This window comes from Cotesia glomerata, linkage group LG9 (genome assembly GCF_020080835.1).
Source record: "Cotesia glomerata isolate CgM1 linkage group LG9, MPM_Cglom_v2.3, whole genome shotgun sequence".
NCBI lineage: Eukaryota > Metazoa > Arthropoda > Insecta > Hymenoptera > Braconidae > Cotesia > Cotesia glomerata.
The window spans coordinates 3,163,134-3,183,191 of record NC_058166.1 but is presented as its reverse complement, the minus strand read 5'-3'; the positions used below and the strand labels follow the sequence as shown (position 1 = coordinate 3,183,191).

Genomic DNA, 20,058 nt, shown 5'->3' with positions numbered 1-20,058 from the left:
ACTGCAAGAAAAAATTTTATTTTTTTAACTAAAAAATAAAATTATTCAAAATTTTTAACAAATTAATTTCTTGTCTTTAAAATGCTCATTTTTCTTAAAAAAAATTTGTTCTCTCTTGAATACCTGCTTCTTGATTGTTGTGATACTCGATGTAAACACCAGAAACACAAAAACAATCCATATTAAACGTGGCGCCGTGACTTGCCATATAGTCTCAAAAATCCCTAGCTTTAATGTCGGTAAAAGACTAAGATACACACAAAATATAATTCTTTCAGCAAAGCAAAGAATGGAAATTAAAACAGATATCCCATAAAAGCCAGCAGTATCTTGGCACATTTCGCACAATTCTACAAACGCGTATTTGAGGTTATCAACTTCGTTAATCACGAATCCTCGCGACAGCGCAACTTGAGTCACAGAGAATATTTGTGGGCTAGCAATATTCAATTTCAGATTACCCAACTTTGAAAAAATAGTATTAATGATATCAAACCTCTTGTTTAACTTGTTGACTACCATAGCATACTGTATCATGACACCCCCGCTGATTACTGTCGGCAGGTTTTCGAAGAGAATTCTGACCACCGGAAAATAACATGCGTCCAATATTAATATTAAAAAAATTGTTGCAAAGAAATTAGTACTGAAAATTACAATGTTTGTGTTATCGTATTTTTGTTCGTAATTTGCGCACTTGGTTAAGACCCTATCAACATCTTTGAAGCGGTTTATGACTCTTATTAGCTGGTTCTGTTTGATAATGTAAACAAGCGGAATAAAACTTGCGCATAATACTGTGATGAACATAACTTTGACTATTATCAACGGAATTAATTTTCCAGGAAACTCATCAGCAAATAAGTCGTCTAATAATTCGTAAACACCAAGTAAAATCAGAGCTATGCTTATTGATATGTTATAACATGTTCCGACACACGAAAAGGTACGAACTTTTTTTTTATTGCGAGTCCATGGTGATAACCCGAGAATTTTGTTAAAAATCAACTGCATAATTTTATAGTATTGGTAATACAACATATTTATAACACAATTTTCTTTTGAAAAAAATGAGATATGTATTTTCTACACAATGTCACGATCATGAGTGAAAGCACGCAGGTGCTCTTCAGTTTTATCTTGGTAATTGATACATCGGAAACGATGTGTTATCACATAGCAAACTAAAATATTGATAACTTTTTCCGATTATTTAGTACTATTTACAGTTATTTACTTTATTTTCACGTCAAATATCGATTACTTAGTTAGAATAATCTATTTAATACATCAACTGTTCAAATACAAGGTGAGCTCAAATATTTGTAAATTTAACTATTTTCAAGTATTTTGAGCACGAAAATAGGGGAAGTTCCAGGAAAGGACTGCAGGGTCAATCGTTTAATACTTTGAAAAAAGTTTAAAAAAATTGGCAAATCCAAAAGTGCACGACTCATAATGCTTATTTAATTATGAAATAATAATAAAATAAAGCGAAAGGGGAAAAAATATCAAACAGCTGAAATAGGATGATAATGCGCACGCGCCCCTGGTGGGATAAATGTACAGAATATATATAGATATAGTTTTTTGTTTTTTTTTTACTTTATTAATTGCAATTAAACGGGTTCTCATTTATTATATCAATTGTAATAAAATCCAATGAAGATATCCAGCAAAAATATCCAATAGAATAATGTCCAATAAGAAAAATATACAATTCAATTATATCCAATCAAAAATTATTTATTATCAATGTTCAATAGTAAAAGCATCCAATTCTAATATATACAATCAAAAAATATTTATTAAAAACATTTTAATATCAAAGCCCCTGGGCCACCTCTAATTTTTTTTTCTTTTTTCATCCTTTTGACTTTATAACTGGGGGCTTCGCCCCCCAAGCCCTACCGGGGCTCTGATCCTGGACCCCCTCTAATTTTTTGTGTGCTTATCATTATCATCATCGTCATCATCATTATCATCATTATCATCATCATCATCATCATCATCATCATCATCATCATCATCATCATCATCATCATCATCATCATCATCATCATTATCATCATTTAGACATTTTTATTTTGGATTTATTTACAATTGGATATTATTGGATTGGTCATTTTTGGAGATTATTACCATGAACATTCTTGCCTTGAATTTTCTGACCAGTAACCATTATTTTTCATAAAATAGGATTGAAATAAATATAAACAAGCAGAAGCTATACATACAAGATGGTATAATTACTAACTGTTTTATTATCTGTTAAGATTTTTTTTAGCTCGATTTATAGAAGAGATAACGCCACTCGCGGGAAAATTCAAACAAAAAAAAAAGCGAATAAAAGAAAGTATAGAAGTCTTTATTAAAAAGTTAACAGATCGTAATGTAAACATTAAATCTAAATAATTTGTGTATGATATGAGCGCTTAAGGCATGCTCATTTGGATTTTCCAAATTTTTTGATCCTATATTTAGCATATATATTTATATTTATTGTAAAAACATTATTTTACTCGAGTAAACAGTGTAAAAAGGCGGCTGTTGTCTACAGAGTAAGATTGTGAATTCCTTGTACAGCGAAAGTCAAGGTGAAGAGGCAGAACCTCATCCGTGATACGGTGAATCTCATTGCTGTGGGATCCGTGGCATTAAACTTGAAGCATAGCATATATATATACATATATATCTGTTACGACTGGGAATTATATGTATCTCAAGTTGAACATCGTAACGAATAGGAGGCATTAGTTAACAGGATATCAAAAGGATATCCGTTTGCCTCTTGACCACCTCGTAGTTATAGTATCCAAGATCTCTGAGTACGTTCTGTCTCTTTTTAACGGTTAGGTGTTTGTAGGTTGGGTGCCACTATCTTTGTTAATCGTGGTTTATGTCTAATGTAATGCAGTTGGTTATAAGAGGAGTCGAGTGGAGTTTAAGTGAACTGAACTGGAGAGAAGTATAAGTATTTGCGTACCTCGTACCTCGCCTATACCAAACCGAAAACCGTGGGTCACTGCCCATCACGAATACAATGCCTTTAATCCGAGACTGCCGAGCGATATCATCCTGTTATAAATGAAAACACAGCATCCACTTGGCATTATGATGTCTCTAATATGTCTTACGTTTTATTCTCAATTCAAATTCCCAAATAAGATCTTTATCTTTCAATGAAAGAGCTGGATAACTTTTTTTTTTCTTTTGACGTTCTTATTTCGGGATCTAGGCTCTAGATAATGCTCCTTGATGATAATTTGACGACAAATTGACCCGAGAATACACGCAAATTGCTTCTTTTTATGTTTGATTGGATTTAATCAATATTCTGTTCAGCTTTAATGATATGGTGCTTTTATGGAAAATATATATCGAAGCTATTTCTTAGACTAATTTCCAATGTTTCTTATCAAAAGACTAAGGTGATAAATTTTGTTTGAATTAATCCATACACTGATAAAAAAAATATCTTCATTTAAGAAAAACATTCTTGCTCCAAGAAAATTATTTTGAAGAGAATTAGTTGTCTTATTTCAAGAAATTCTTGTCTTGATTTCTTGTTTCTTGGAGTGAGAGATCTAATTACTCCGATCGATAACATTTTTACTTGGTTCATAATTATGTTATTTTTGATCGATACAAGTGAATTCTTTATTCGAAAACAATTCTCTTCAATAAAGAATAATTTGATTTCATTTCAAGAATTATTGATTGTTGATTCAAGAACAAATTTTTTTATTTATAATGTTATAATTTCAAGTCAGAAAAAATCTTTGAAGTAAAAAAATTTGTGTTTCTCTATATGCCAAAAAATATTTATTAATACAGAGAATAGTAAAAATACAAAAATTTATATGCTTAAAACAAGTAAAATAATTTTCAATTTAAGAGTCGCGCCATACTTGGAACTAGTAGGTAAAATCTTAAACCAATCATACCGTCTATCTTAATCCAAAAGAAAGAAATTCTTGGGCGAAGTTGTATTTATCTTATTTTAAAACCACAAATTTTCTTGATTAGAGAATCAATTTCTTAAGTGGAGAGAATTGAATTACTTAAAACAAGAATTACATTTTTTTCCCTAAGGGCAAAAAGTGCACAAAAAAAAAGTTCACTTGAGCCAAGAAAATATTTTTCTTCCTAATTATTTTCTCGAGCGAAAAAATTTTTTTGACACAAGAAATTTTACTTATTCCAACAAAATTAATTCTTTTGCTTTAAGAAGCACGTATCTTAATAAAAAAAAAATTATTTAAGTCAAGAAAATATTCTTGTTTTGAGAAAATTCAGGCTCTTGCTCCAAAAAATTTAGTTCTTGATAGAAATAAATTTTATTGTCTTGAGAAAATTTCTCTCTTGCTCAAAAAAATTAAATATAAAGATAGAAGTAAATTTTCATTAATATTTTTATTGATTAACATGTCAAATGGGAAGATTAAATAATATTGAATCATTTTTTTTTAATTCCATATGTATAATTGCACACTAAAATAATATAAAATAGGTATCAAATATTCTCGAGAAAAATTTTCTCAAGGTAAGAAAATTTTTTTCTCAGCTGAAGTAGGTGGCGATACTTTCCTAAAGTATCAAAAAATCTTGATCACATATAAAAATTTATTGTATCAAGTATTTATGATAATTTGAATTAAGAAAAAATGACTTCCACCTAGAATAGAATTTCAAGAAAAATTTTTACTTCGGCCAACACCACTTCGGTCTTCCTTTAGGCACTCGAAAATTTTCTTGAGCCAAGAATTTTATTCTCCACACGGAGAGAAAAATATGGAAATCATTCCTATAATTTTAATGAAATGTTTTCCTATACCATTTTTGGAGCGATTACTTAAATTATGGGAATTGTACTCATAATTTTTGGGAAATGTTACTATAATTATGAGAATGGTTTCTATAATTATAGAAACGATACCCATAATTATAACTGTAATATCGGCATGATTCCCATAATATATAGGAATGGTTCCCATAGTATATAGGAATAGTTTCTATAATATTATAGGAACAATTCCTATAATATTATGGGAACTATTCCTATAATACTATAGTGATGATGCCTAATAATATTGAGACATTTATCATTACAACTTAGGTTACTTGTGACTTCGATGACCACTTTTAAGCATTTGAAATTATTAGTAATTTCGATAATTTTACTTGCTTCCCAATAACATCATTTGAAATATGTAAAATAAGTAATCTATATATATATATAGGAGACTTTCTATAGATATAGATAGTCACTCATCACGATATCTCTGGAACTATAAGACCTAGAGACTTGAAATTTGGCAGGAATATTCCTTTTGCCAAGTAGAGGTCAGCTAAGAACGGATTTCACGAAATTCCACCCACAAGGGGGGTTGCGGGGGTGTTCACGAAAAAAAATTCATATTTTTCAATTATGGCTTTTAATAGTTCAAAACTTGGTCAGAATGTTTCAAATTACATTTAGAAATTTTTTAAAAACGAATTCTGTGACATTCCACCCCCCTGGCGTGCCCGTGCGTGGGCGTCAAATTAAGAAAAAATTCGTAAATTTCAATCTATAGCTATTAATACTTTGAAACATGGCCAGAATGCTTTTTTGGCGTTTTTGAGCTGTTAAGAATAAATTTCATTAAATTCTACCCCCACATGTCCGTGCGTGGGCGTAAAATTAAAAGAAATTGTACCTTTTAATCTATAGCAGCTAAAGGATTGAAACTTGGCCAGATTGATTTTTTTGGAGTTTTTGAGCTGTAAAGAATGAATTTTATGAAATGCCACCCTCACAAATCTTTGCGTGGGCGTTAATTAAAAAATTATAAAATTCAATTCCTTAAGGATAATAAGAAGGCATTAAATATAAAAAAAATTAAAAATTTTTATATAAGGTAAAAGCCCTAATAGATGATCATGTACCATTATATGATCACTCTATGTATTTGTATACCTATATTTGTGAATATAGATATACAAATACACGTATATTGTACGCCACGCAAAGCGGGCGGGTAACGGCTAGTATTGTTCATATAAATAATAAAAGTTACATACCCAAAAGGTGGATTTAATAAATATTCAACGTATGTATTGTAAATAAATAATTTGTTTTGAAAATAAAATGAAATTGTAAATATAAACAATGAATTTCCATATCTATTTTGCTCCTCTAATTGCATAGTGAGAAAATATCCCTTTTATTAAAGAAACTTTAGAATCGCTACAATATTTTTCAATATTATCTAACACAATAATAACTGAATTAGAATAAACAATTTAAGATTAAGTAAACACGTGAATAAAAATTATGAAAAAAAAATTTTTTCACTCTAATGAAAGATCAATTTTTATTTACAAAAAAAAAATTTATTAGCAAAAAAATATATAATAATTACTTTATATTTTTGATGTGATTGCTCCATTATTACGAACATAAACATTTTTCTATTATTATGTGCGTCATTCCCATAATATCATAGGAACCATTCCTATAATATTATAGGAACCATTCCTATAATATTATAGGAACCATTCCTATAATGTTATACAAACCATTCCCATAATATATTGAAGCTATTCCATTATTGTATAGGAATGTTTCCAATTAATTATGGATATGGTTCCTATAATGAGCATAGGATTGATACCTATTAAAGCCATATTAAAGCAAATTTTAAGGGATTTGGGAAAGAACGGATAGGAAAGAATAATCAGACAGCTCAGACTGGGAATCGAACCCAGATCTCTCGGTTACGCGCCAAGGGCTTTACCAGTTAAGCTATCCGAGACAAGTACTGACTACTTTATTCAGTCACGTATATAAGACCCTATAATGATCATTTTATTATAGGAATCATTCCCATAATTATTGGAAAGGTTCCTATAAATTTCTCTCCATACAGTCAAGAAATGTTTCTTTCTGTATACAAACCAAAATGACTTCTTAACTAAAAAAATTAACTACATTTTTTTTGTTTCTAAATTTTTTAACTAAAAATGTTATTGAAGCTTTAAGCGAAAAGTATTAGGGCAAGTCTGTAAGGTCAACCGTCTGTCAGTTAAATTCTGAATTTGGAGTGAGATAAATAAAATAGCAAGAAGACTCCTTAATATAAATTTGTAGTATAAAATACGAAGTGCACATTGTATAAGCGAAAAAAATAAGTGTTGTTTTGAATAAAAAAATCGAGTGACTAAAATAAATTAAAGTACATCTGACCACCTACACGACAAACTAGCCCATATTCGTGTGGGTGAAATGGCCAGAGAATAAACTAAACTAAAATGAGATCGCCGGGAAGAGAGAGAGCAAGCGAGAGGCCGGGCGAAAAAAGACAGAGATGACTAAAAGACTCACAGCATGTTTAACATAACACGTGCAATCATTTATGCGTTGCCAACTCGACAGCGCACCCATAATTTAGTCCAGCCTTACATATTAGCTTCGTCTCTCTACCCGACAATTGTTCATCACACCGTCAATTAATACTCACCAGCACAACAACAACAAAATGATGCACCGTGCAAAAAAGAGTTGGATAAACATATGCTTAGCGGCGAGGAATCAATAATAAAATTCACAAGAGCATCGGAAATATTGTGGACAAGCTGGACCCCCCATTGAGGGATAAACCCAGACCCCATGACAGTAGCCATGTTCCTATGGGTTAGACAATACCCAGTGCATTAATACTCTTCATATTAGTCTGCTTTAATGCGTGTTTACCAGCCATTGTGAATGAGCGACACTGTTTATCACCGACCCCCGTATAAATTTCCATGTCCTTCATCATCTTCTCTTTATTATTTTTATTCTTATTATTGTCCTTCAACTTGTCCGACTCTGTACTCGTAGCTATGGTGTTACGATCTTGCAGTGCAGAAAATACTATTTTTTAATTACTTGCGTGTTTAACTGAGGTTTGCTAATACAAACTAGCAAACCCGGTTAAAAATAAAATTTACTTTTGATTTAAGGGATCGTTCTGGTTTGTAACTTTCAAGAAAAAAAATTTTTTTTTACATTTTTCGAAAGTAAATGGGGTATTCCATGCCAAATCGACCACTTTTGAAGTCGACCCCTTTAGAGTTAACTGAACCTTTATCATTCTTTTCTACCCTTTGAAAAACATTTTTGAGAATTTTTTCAAATTTTTTTGTCCAGCCCAAAAAAAGTTAAGAATTTTTCAAAAAAATGGCTTTTTTATTTTCAAATAGCTATATTTTTTTTTATATTGACCTTTGGGTACCTTTTTTTTAAAAAAATTTTTGTATTTGAATGAACTTTTTGAAAAAATACACAAAAAAAAATTAAATATGATCAATTCTATAAAATAATCGGTTTCATTGAGCAGAATTGTTATTTTTTCAGTTGGTCACTTTTTTTTTTATTTTTTTTTTTTTTTTCAAAAAAAAACTTCAATTTTTTTTATTTTTGAAAATTTGACAATTTTTTTTTTTAATTAAATAAAAAAAATATAAAAAAAATCAGCCCTGCCTGGGATGAGCGGGAATAGTTGTCAAATTGATTGAAGTTTTTTTTTGAGAAAAAAAAAATAAAAAAAAAAGTGACCAACTTTGAAAAATAACGATTTTGCTCAAAAAAACCGATTATTTTATAGAATTGATCATATTTAATTTTTCTTGTATATTTTTTCGAAAAGTTCATTCAAAAACAAAAATTTAAAAAAAAAAAGGTACCCAAAGGTCATTATCAAAAAAAGTTGTGGCTATTTGAAAATAAAAAAGCCATTTTTTTGAAAAATTCTTAACTTTTTTTGGGTTGGACAAAAATATTTGAAAAAATTCTCAAAAATGTTTTTCAAAGGGTAGAAAAGAATGATGAAGTTTCAGCTAAATCTAAAGTTGTTAAGAAAATAGACGCTCATAAGCTGGTTTGATGAACTGTGCTAACTTTATTTTTTTTTTTAATAATTAATATTTAATATTTTGAACTGACAGTAATTTTTTTTCAATTTTTTAATTAATTAGAATTTAATAAAAATGTATATGATAGTTATTCTTATTACAGGTAAAATCAATATATTTAAAAATAATGAAGGGTGTCAATATTTAGACCCCTGTCAATAATTGGGGCTTTTACCTTATTGGTTTTTTATTTTAATGAATTTTATTATGAAAAATGAGATTATGAGGCGTGCACTTTTGAATTTTCCAATTTTTTGGCTTTTTTTCTTACCAAAAAATCGAATAAATAAATCATAATTAGAAACCAAAGTCTTCGTAAATATAAAATCCACCTTTCTTCATGTACATATATACATAGTAAAACTTTCACCCTATTATCCGGTAATGCTCTCATCCAAATTAAACAGTCAATTAGATCCTTAAAGTTTCTCAAGTACAAGTTGACTTTCCTCGTGATAATATCGATAGGTAAGCATTATTAGCGGTGAAATCGCCGGGCGATGAATTCCTCATTTTACAATTCACCCTCACCCATAACTAGGGGCTGATTCTTGTTAATTGTTTGATTACTCAGCGTACCGACTTAAGCCGCGTTAAAATCAAACTCAAACTCAACTCACCCTTCAAATCGATCAGAAAAATTCATTCGCTTTTATATTAAAAAGTAAAATCCTTAGTCGTTTTGTTCAAGTCTTAAAAAATGTCTGGCGAGGTGCGAAATCGATTTAAACCGGCCTAAAAAGCAACTGGACCGTGAAAATCTCGGTTTTTGTGTCAATTTTTTAACCAACAAAAGATTCTTACCAGACTTTTGATATCGATTCCTCGGATTCCGACTCCCCTGCGCTCTCGGTATTTAATCCGGGGTTAAAAAATTCAATCGGTATGAAATAATATTTTTTTGGATGTGGGAAAAGTTATTCGAGGGAGGACTCAGCTCGGGAGAAAGGGTAGAAGATACTGAAGAGGGTATCCCAATTTTATTGTTAAGAAGCAGGTGGTCTTTGGCATAAATTATCTCTACTTATGTGTCGGCAGGTGTTTGCCTACGTAATTGTTATTTGATACTTTAGTACATTGTATTTATCGAATTACAGATAAATAATCGCTCTTGTTGTTAAATTTTATTGATGGGGGTGGAATTTTTTAGCGAAGGTCCGTGATGTATTTCTTTAAATTTAAAGAATATCTTATTTAAAACTATATTTATATCGATAATATATTCCGACTGTATTGTGAAGAAGATTTAATATTAATATTTTATGTATTTTTATGCATTTATAATTAGATATTTTTTATAATAAATATTTTGATATATTTTTTAAAAATAGATAAAAAATTTTTATGGACTTATTGAAAATTTACAACTTAAAAAAAAATTTTTAATTCAATTTTAATATTTAAATTACTTAACTGCTAAAATGATGAAGTAATTTTATTTAAAAAATCTGGAGGAAAAATTTTTGTTTATTTTTTATCAATTTCTAAACAAATTTTGAAGAAAATTATAAAATCGTGGTACTTTTATCAAATTTAATAAAATTATTTTTTGATAGAGATCTCGTATGAACAAATTAAAAAAATGTTTCATAAAATTTTCTATCCAAATTATAACAAATGATAAATAAACTTATTTTCTAATTTCATCAAATTTCACAAAATTCAAATAAATTTTTATGAAACTGAATAAAGTCATCATTTTTAAAATTGAATTAAAATTTTGCAAAATTTCCGAAATTAAAAATTTCCAGAATTTTATTAAATTCTCGTTTTAGAACGATTGAAAATTTCATAAAATTCAAGCTTTTAAATATAAAACATTTCATATAATTTTGGAGAATTTTATTTAATAGTTTGAACTTCAAAATTTATAAATTTTACGAAAGTAATTATGAAGAATAAAATTTAATTGTTTAAAATTATAAAATTTTATAGAATCCCTTGTAAATCGATAAAATTTGATGAAATTTTGAAATTATTGTTTGAAATTAGAATTTTTCAATTTTTATAAAATTTTGAAATTCTTGTTTAAAATTAGAAATTTTTTAATTTTTATGAAATTTTGAAATTATTATTTTAAATGATAAATTTTTCAATTTTTATAAAATTTTGATTTACTTTTTGAAATCCAAAATTTTTTAAGTTTTATGAAATTTTGAAACTATTATTTGAAATTAGAAATTTTTTAATTTTAATTGTTTTAAAGTTGGAAATTTTTTAATTTTTATGAAATTTTCTGAAACTTGGGTAAGATTTAGAAAAATTTTCATGTAAATAAGATTTATGGTCAATGATCTATAACTCAAAATTCCCTTTCATAAAATTAAAATTTACATAAAATATAACAAAAAATTATGTTAAAAATTAAATAATTCAACATATTTCATCTACCAAATAATATTTTTATTAAAATACTATGTACGTTTTTTTCCATCTACCCTTCCTTAAAAAACCCAACAATCAATGTTTGAACCATCAAAGCAAAAAATAAATAAAGAATCAATAGAAAAGGTTAGATTGCGTGAAAGAAAAATCAAGAACTCTTTTATTATTTTCTTTCGTTTTAAGGATTGAGATTACGTATGAAAGCACGCGCGGCTGACTGTCCAATAATATAGAAGATTTCCCCTTCCATTTCTTCACCTCATTCGGTCTTTCGCCTCTATCACTCTCGCGGCTCGCTCATAGAATCTTGTGCAAGCCCTCTCTGTCGCTCCAGTCGTTAAAACCCGGCATTCCACCCTAATAAAAAAAAATAAAAATAAAAATAAGAAGTGATCCTTTCACTAAGCCATCCATGAAAGGACAGATCAGAAATCTAAAATCTCAGTATAAGAATAATCTCACTTATATCTTTTCAAGTTTTTCGATGTCTCGCATTTCCTATAAGTCAATTCTTATATCAACATCTACCGAGGTATTGTGTATATTGTATTTATTGTTGTTTACTGGAGAGAAATAATGGAGAACCTTTAAGTACTCAATAACAATAATATACATGTGAAAAATATCTGTTCAATTAATAATCTGTATAATAAAAAAATTTCGTCTCTGCTGCATTCATATATTAAAATGCATTTTGTAAAATTAAATTTAATGTCATTAGTAGTGTCAAGATTTTTGTCCCAAATTAAAAATACAGTCACGGAAACGACGATTTTTGACATTTTGTCCGATTTTATTCATCTTTGAACTCGGTCAAGATAATTGTCTGAAGAGTCGGTATTTAAGAAGATAATTTGCTATTTATTTACGAAATTTTACAACTTACTATTGTAATTTCGCCAAATAATTATTGTAATAAATTCGATTAGAAAAAATTAGGAAAACGGTTGACCCTGAAGGCCATCCCTGCAACTTCCCGCTTATTCTATACTTAGGCGCTTAAAATTGCACCAATGACGTTTTTGAGCTCTTCGAGCTCAAAAATACAATTTATGGGTTATTTTGAGCTCTTCAAGCTCAAAGAAATTGCTTTCCTATGCTTTTGAGCTCTTCGAGCTCAAAAGTCTGATAAGGATTTGATGACACTATTTTTTGAATTTTTAAACCGCAATAACTTTTGAATTAATAAACCGATTTTCACGCGGTTGGCAGCATTCGACGCAGTTTTTCAAGCCTCACAAAGAATTTTAAATTTTGAATTGATCACGCTAGAAATTTCGGAGTTATTCCGAAAAAACACTATTTTCGGTTTTCTTTCGTTCACGATATCTCTCGAACGAATCAACCGATTTTGACCGGGCTGGTGGCGATCGACGTGGTTAAGAGCTGATTAGTTTTTAGAATTGAACCATCAAGCCGTTTAAAAGTTATTCCAAAAAAAACACATTTGAAAAAATTTTTTTTTCAGTTTTTTGAAGATTTCTCAAAATTTATTGATCTGAATTGGTCAAAATAGTTTTCAAAGCCCTTTCGAATGGCACCAACCGCGATGAAATCGGTCAAGCCGTTCAAAAGTTATAAGCGGTTCACATACTTTCACACACACACACACACATACACAACATTCATACAGACACCGTGACAACCTCGCGGGGATAGTCAAGGAAGCTTCCTGTGACCTTCAAACGTCGAAATCTGATGAAAACTCGATTTTTGCAAAACGGGATGAAAACAATGATTTCCCGATTTTTGAAAATCTTCGATTTTCGTAGCGGGAAGTTAAAAATGATGGATTGGTATTTTTAAAAAAATTAGGAAAATGGTTGACCCTAAAGGCCATCCCTGAAACTTCCCGCTAATTCCATATTTAAGCGCTAAAAATTGCAATTATTACGTTTTTGAGCTCTTTGAACTTAAAAATATCATTTTCGTATCACTTTGAGCTCTCCGAGCTCAAAAGTCTTATCATAGTTCGATGAAACACGATTTTTAAAATTTTCAAACTGCTATAACTTTTGAATGAATTAACCGATTTGCACGCAGTTGGCGGTGATCGATGTAGTTTTTTGAGTTCTATAAAAAATTTGAAACAAAAAAAATTGATCTGATGAAATGTTTCGGAGTTATTACAAAAAAAAACACTTTTTTCGATTTTTTTCGACAACGATATCTCACGAACGCATCAACTGATTTTGACGCACTTGGTGGCGATCGATGCGAGTTTTTGAGGTTAAGAGCTAATTAGTTTTTGACGTCGATCGGTTCAGCCAATTCAGAGATATTTAAAAAAAATAAAAAAAAAAAACAAACTTTCTTTTTACTTTCTTTTTGCAATTTCTCGAAATCTACTGGTCCGAATTGGTTCCAACTTATAGGGAATCTAAGTTTGGCGAAGCCCTTTTGAATGACTTCAACTGCGATCAAATCGGTCAAACCGTTCAAAAGTTATAAGAGGTTTACACACACACACACACACACACACACACACACACACACACACACACATACATTAGGAACGTTTCCAATAAACTATGAGTATTGTTCCCATAATGAGTATAGGATTGATGCCTATAATGATCATTTTATTATAGGAACCATTCCCATAATTTTTGGAAAGTTTCCTATAAATTTCTCTCCGTGTAAGAACTTTACGCTGATTGAGCTCAAGAATCTGCGAATTATTTTAGAACACCTTTCAAGTAGATTTCATAGAAATTCATCTATTACACTGGTTCTCATGTCGAAATTTACTTAAAATTTTGTTATATTATCATTAGGGCACGGAAGTTGGCCTATTTTCAATTGTTCAAATTTGAGGTTAAACATATAAACAGTCATTTGAACTGTGGCAAAATTCCGGGCCCATAATTTATCATATAAATAGTTAAAAAATACTCTAGAAAAGCAGTGTTTTTTTCATTATCTTCTCAACCGATGTCTAATTGTTCGTATATAATATGTTACGCCTGTTCAAAATAATTATTTATAAATTTTAAAAAATAATGATATCGAACCTTAATTAAAGCTTTGTAAAAAATTTATTTAAAATTTTATGAAAAAATTTAAAACTATTAATTATATTTTTTTATCTTTTTATAAATCTATCTTCAATATCAGCAATAAATTAATTTCTGCTTGCGATGAGACTGAGCTTTTTTCGGGAAAAGCAGGTTTATGAAACGATAAATCACATAAACTGAGGCAATAGAATTTTATTAACTGCAATCTACTGTTTTAAGACGCTCAATGTTAGTTTATATCGACCTTCCCTTTTTATGAAAGTAATAGTTCCTTTTCCTTACAGATGGTGCTACTAATGCCATTTTGATACAAACTTCATGATTTGGCTAAATTGGTTTACACCAACGTCTTATACACATTTTTCTTTAATAAAAAAAAAAAAAAAAAAAACAAACTTCATGACAAATCTCATGAAATATCATGAATTGAGAATTTAATATATAAAAATTTATTAAATTGTATTTTTTTTTTACAATTTCAACGAAAAAAATTTCTAAATTAATTCTTCGAGACTTCTAGTGCCAATATAGAAATTTTCTGTATACTCTGAGAAAGAAATTTTTTTCATTTAAATTCGTAGATTTATTTATAATAACTTATAAATACATATTTAATATAAAAAAGTTTGTTTAATTTAAATTCAGATTACTTCTAACCAAATGTTACACAGAAAAGAAAGTTCACTTAAGCCAAGAAAATATTTTTCTTCCTAATTATTTTCTTGAGCGAAAAAAAAATTTTTTTTGACACAAGAAATGTCACTTATTCCAACAAATTAATTCTCTTGCTTTAAAAAATACGTATTTTGATCCAAGAAAATTTATTTAAGTCAAGAAAATCTTCTTGTTTTGAGAAAATTCTGCCTCTTTTGCTCCAAAAAATTTAGTTTTTGATTGAAGTAAATTTTCTTGTCGAGAAAAATTCTTTCTTGCTTTAGAAAAGTAAATATCTCAATAAAAGTAAATTTTCATTAATATTTTTATTGATTAACATGTCAAATTGGAGGATCAAATAATATTGAATCATTTTTTTTCATTCAATATGTATAATTGCACGCTAAAATAATATAAAATAGGTATCAAATATTAAAGATAAAAATTTTCTCAAGCCCGGGTAAAAAAGTTATATATACTTATATGTTATTATATATGATTTATATATAATTATATATTACTTACATATAATTATATATGATTATATGTAATTATATATAATTCTATATAATAATATATAATTGGATGCAGTATTTTTTAATAATTGTACATAATCATATCAATTACATATAATTGCATATAATTATATATGATTATATATAATTATATGCAATTAAATGCAGCATTTTTTAATAATTATATATAATCATATACAATTACATATAATTATATATAATTGCATATAATTATATATGATTATATATAATAATATATGATTAGATCCAGCATTATTTAATAATTATATATAATCATATACAATTACATATAATTATATAATTGCATATACTTACATATAATAATATATGATTAGATCCAGCATTATTTAATAATTATATATAATCATATACAATTACATATAATTATATATAATAAGATGAAATCATATATAATTTCATATAATTAGATAAAATCATATATAATTTTATATAATTCTATAGAATTATACAAAAGTTACAAACATTATTACATACAATTACATGAAATTATATATGATTATATAAAATTATATATATATATATATATATATATATATATATATATATATATATATATATATATATATATATATATATATATATATTTCGTATATAAACTGATAAAAGGATTTATTAACTATTAGAAATTTAATTTGTCTGAAGACAATTATTTAATTTATTAAATTTTAATAAATTTTTTTTAACATTTAACAAATATTTATTTGGAAGGAAAGTACATTTATTAATAGTTAATAAGTATTCATTAATAGTTAACAAATATTCATTAAAAGTTAATAAATATTTTGTTGAGTGAATTTGTTTCACTTGCAATGTCAACTGATATGAAGATTGCTTATAAACAAAAATCATCTTTATAAATTATTTGCATTAATTATATTACATTATAATAACGTTTATTGTAATATACCGAATTCTATTACAGCTCATAAATTATTTATTAACATTTAATAAAGCTTATTAAATATAAACAAATCCTTCTATCTCTGCAACTGTACGGAAATCATATATAATTATATATGAATCATATACAATTATATATAATTTTTTTTATCTCAGAATCTGTTACTCTAATGATTAATAATTTATTAATCTATAGTATTTTTTGTGGATGAAATAGTAGGAACTGTATTAATTAAGTTAACTTATAAAAATTGATTATGTATACGATTTGCATTACTTGTAGTTATTTCAAACTCTGCTCTGCAAGTAAGTCTCGTAGGTAAACAGGTAGCGCGTCAGCCTTTCAAGCGTCAGGTCCCCGGTTCGAATTTTTTTTTACTTTTATAGAAATAATTATATATAATTCTATATAATTATATATAATTTTATATAATTATATCTAATTCTATATAATTATATAGGGCCATTTTTCATATATAATTATATATAATCTTTTTTACCCGGGAAGGTAAGAAAATTTTTTTCTCAGCTGAAGTAGGTGGCGCTGCTTCCCTAAAGTATCTAAAAATTTTGATCAAATATAAATATTTATTGTATCAAGTATTTAAGATAATTTGAATTAAGAAAAAATTACTTCCATCAAGAATAGAATTTCAAGAAAAATTTTTATTTCGGCCAACACAACTTCGGTCTTCCTTCAGGCACCCAAAAATTTTCTTGAGCCAAGAATTTAGTTCCTCAATCAATAAATTTTTCTTTCTGTGTATTTTGTTTTGATTTATTCGATTGAATTTGCCCATTTATTTCATTCAAATAAGATTTGATAATAGTTAACAAATCTCGTTTGAAATAAATCATAAGACGTTTGTGCCGCTGCTGTCGCTATTTGAGTTATTGTAATTTTAATACCTTTATCCTCGCCTGTTATAATTAAGTAATTTTGTATATATGGGTGATTCTCTGTAAGGACGTCTTAAATCTGTACAAAATTGTCTGACCAAATTATTTTTGATTTTATTAGAAAAAAAATTAACAAGGGCTACAAAACTATCAGCTTAATGATAATAAATAAACAGTTGAATTAATTTTTGCTTTTTCGATATTTGTTTATCTTTTGCCATATAACATGACAGGGGTTGATTGCCAGGAGACTGTTCTTTTTATCAAATTGAGAAAAATCAAGCAAACTATTTCAATGCATTCAACTTTTCAAGTTCTTAATGAATGTTTATATTAATTAGAATAATATTAAGATTTATGGATCCAATTTAATAAATAAATTATAAATTAAAATAGCTGCCAGGGGACTGAGTTTTGAAGTGGCCCAGACACATATTTCCAGCACAAACGGTGCTTTTGACACTAAATAAAATGGCGATAAAGCGCAAACAGCCCTATGGTTATCAACTCAAGGCTAGTTAGATCCTTATAAACCTTACAAAGGTAAAATAACAAGCTGGATTTTTTTTTTTGGCTTTGAACTTCTGGCAGGGGACTGTTCTTAAAACGCCTGGGACAAACTTTGGTTTAATGAATTTAATGAAACAAATTAATTTTCGGTACTTTTTATTGAAGAAGATTGTTAGTTAACTAATTAAGTTTATAAACATTATGGACCAAATTATATATTATTGACGAATAACAAAATTTAATTTTAAAGTTTGAATTTTGTAAATGGGACAGCCCAGGGGACTGTTATTTCGGTCCCGCTTGGAAAAGGTTTATATGTTTCAAAATATATGATTAAATATATTGATATTATAATGTGATATATGGAACGATATATAAAATCATATCTATAATTTTGCCACAATGATATAAAAACATATTGTAAATAAATATATCATTTTCATGTATAAACCATATATTCATCAATATATTTGCTTCATGTATGCACGATCCATACGTGTATCGGTATAACTTTTTATATAATGATACCTTATACTTAAAATAATGTATCGATAAATATATGGTGTCACATATATTCTTCATATATTGTACATGATATATTATATATGGTTTTTATGTATTTGGTAATATAGCAGATGATATATACTAAACAATATATGGATCACCATATATTAATGAATATATTATTTAAAATACATGGTTCCATATATAGAATAAAGTTATACTTTTCAATATAGACAATTTCGCCGCCATATATTCATCACTTATATGCAATATATTGTATAATATATTTTTAACGATATATAGTATTTTCATGCGGGGTGGTTTACGAATTTATAGCAAAAACCAAAATTTATTTCATTTTAGTTTTCAATACTCCAAATAGAAATGTTTTTTACTTTCGTAATAAATTTTTAGTCATAAAATAACTATTTTTCTAATAAAAATGCCTGGGACAGCAAAAATATCCTTACAGAGAATCACCCATATGCATAAATTTTCAATCAATTTAATAATGGAAAAAAACTATCAAAATCCAACTCGGATCTAATAATTTTAGTTTATTAAAAGATACCCCAATATAAATTATATAAATAAACTGATCCTCATTGCTTTCATAACCCTAAAAATATGTCAGATATTATTCACTATATTACAAAGCATGATTTCTTTATCAACATTTAAATATCACATTTGTTTATAGTCAACAAATCTTATTTGACTGAAATAAATGATTATAAAGTATTAAAGAAATATTTGTTAACTATAAACAAATAACTACACGGAAAGAAAAATTATTGGAACTATTCCTATAATATTATGTGAATGGTTCCCATGATGCTATAGGAATCATTACTATATTATTATAGGAATTGTTTCCATAATTTATGGGAACCATTTCCATAATAGTGTAGGAATGGTTTCTACAACATATAGGTTTAAATCCTACATGGAAAAAAAAAATTGGGGCTGCCACATGATACATTCCTGTGGAAGATACATGACTTTCATATGACAGCAACATGATTTTCATGTGGCAGGCAATAATAGTTAAAACAACAATAATGATTAAATCATGATCATAATAATAATTTATATTGTTAAGAGAATAAGAACAATTTTTCTGCCCTCCGGCCGGAAAGTGGCAACTTTCTGGCCGCTGCGCTAAACAAAGTTGCCACATTCCGGCTACGTTGAGCAGAAAAAATAGTATACACACCTTGGCCAGTAAAAGTAAAACCTCAGACCACATGTTTGTCAACCTCGGCTTCGCCTCGGCCAACAATTACATGTGATCTGAGACTTTTCTGATTTTACTGGCCTAGGTATGTAATATACTATTGTCTCCTGGATAGTCACATGATGAAATCGATTTTTTAGTGAATTTTAATGTCATTGCAAAGGACTTGACATGAATTTGTGCCTTTTCAAGGTTTCATATCATTCTCGTCGGTAGTCAATTTATGATGATAGTCAACTTATAATAGATATTTATGTTGCATTCGAAAATGCTCTATCTCTAAACATATAATTGAGAAATGACCTTGTATCTTGTGAACTATTGACATTTTTAAAGATATTAGCTCATATTGATGTTACACTCATCGAGACCTTTCATTGGAGTACCCACACCAATTTTTCATATATTTTATAAATTTATATATATTATATATATGTATATATGAAAAATA

General features: G+C 27.9%; 1 long non-coding RNA gene across 1 annotated transcript; it reads right to left on the bottom strand.

Moving 5' to 3' along the window:
* Nucleotides 1-1,045: 1,045 nt before the first annotated feature.
* Nucleotides 1,046-19,281, bottom strand: LOC123272089. Its single transcript, XR_006511019.1, has 3 exons — nucleotides 19,139-19,281; nucleotides 6,808-6,810; nucleotides 1,046-1,058 (listed from the first exon to the last, which is right to left on the bottom strand). It is a non-coding gene; the product is annotated as an uncharacterized LOC123272089 (long non-coding RNA).
* Nucleotides 19,282-20,058: the final 777 nt, after the last annotated feature.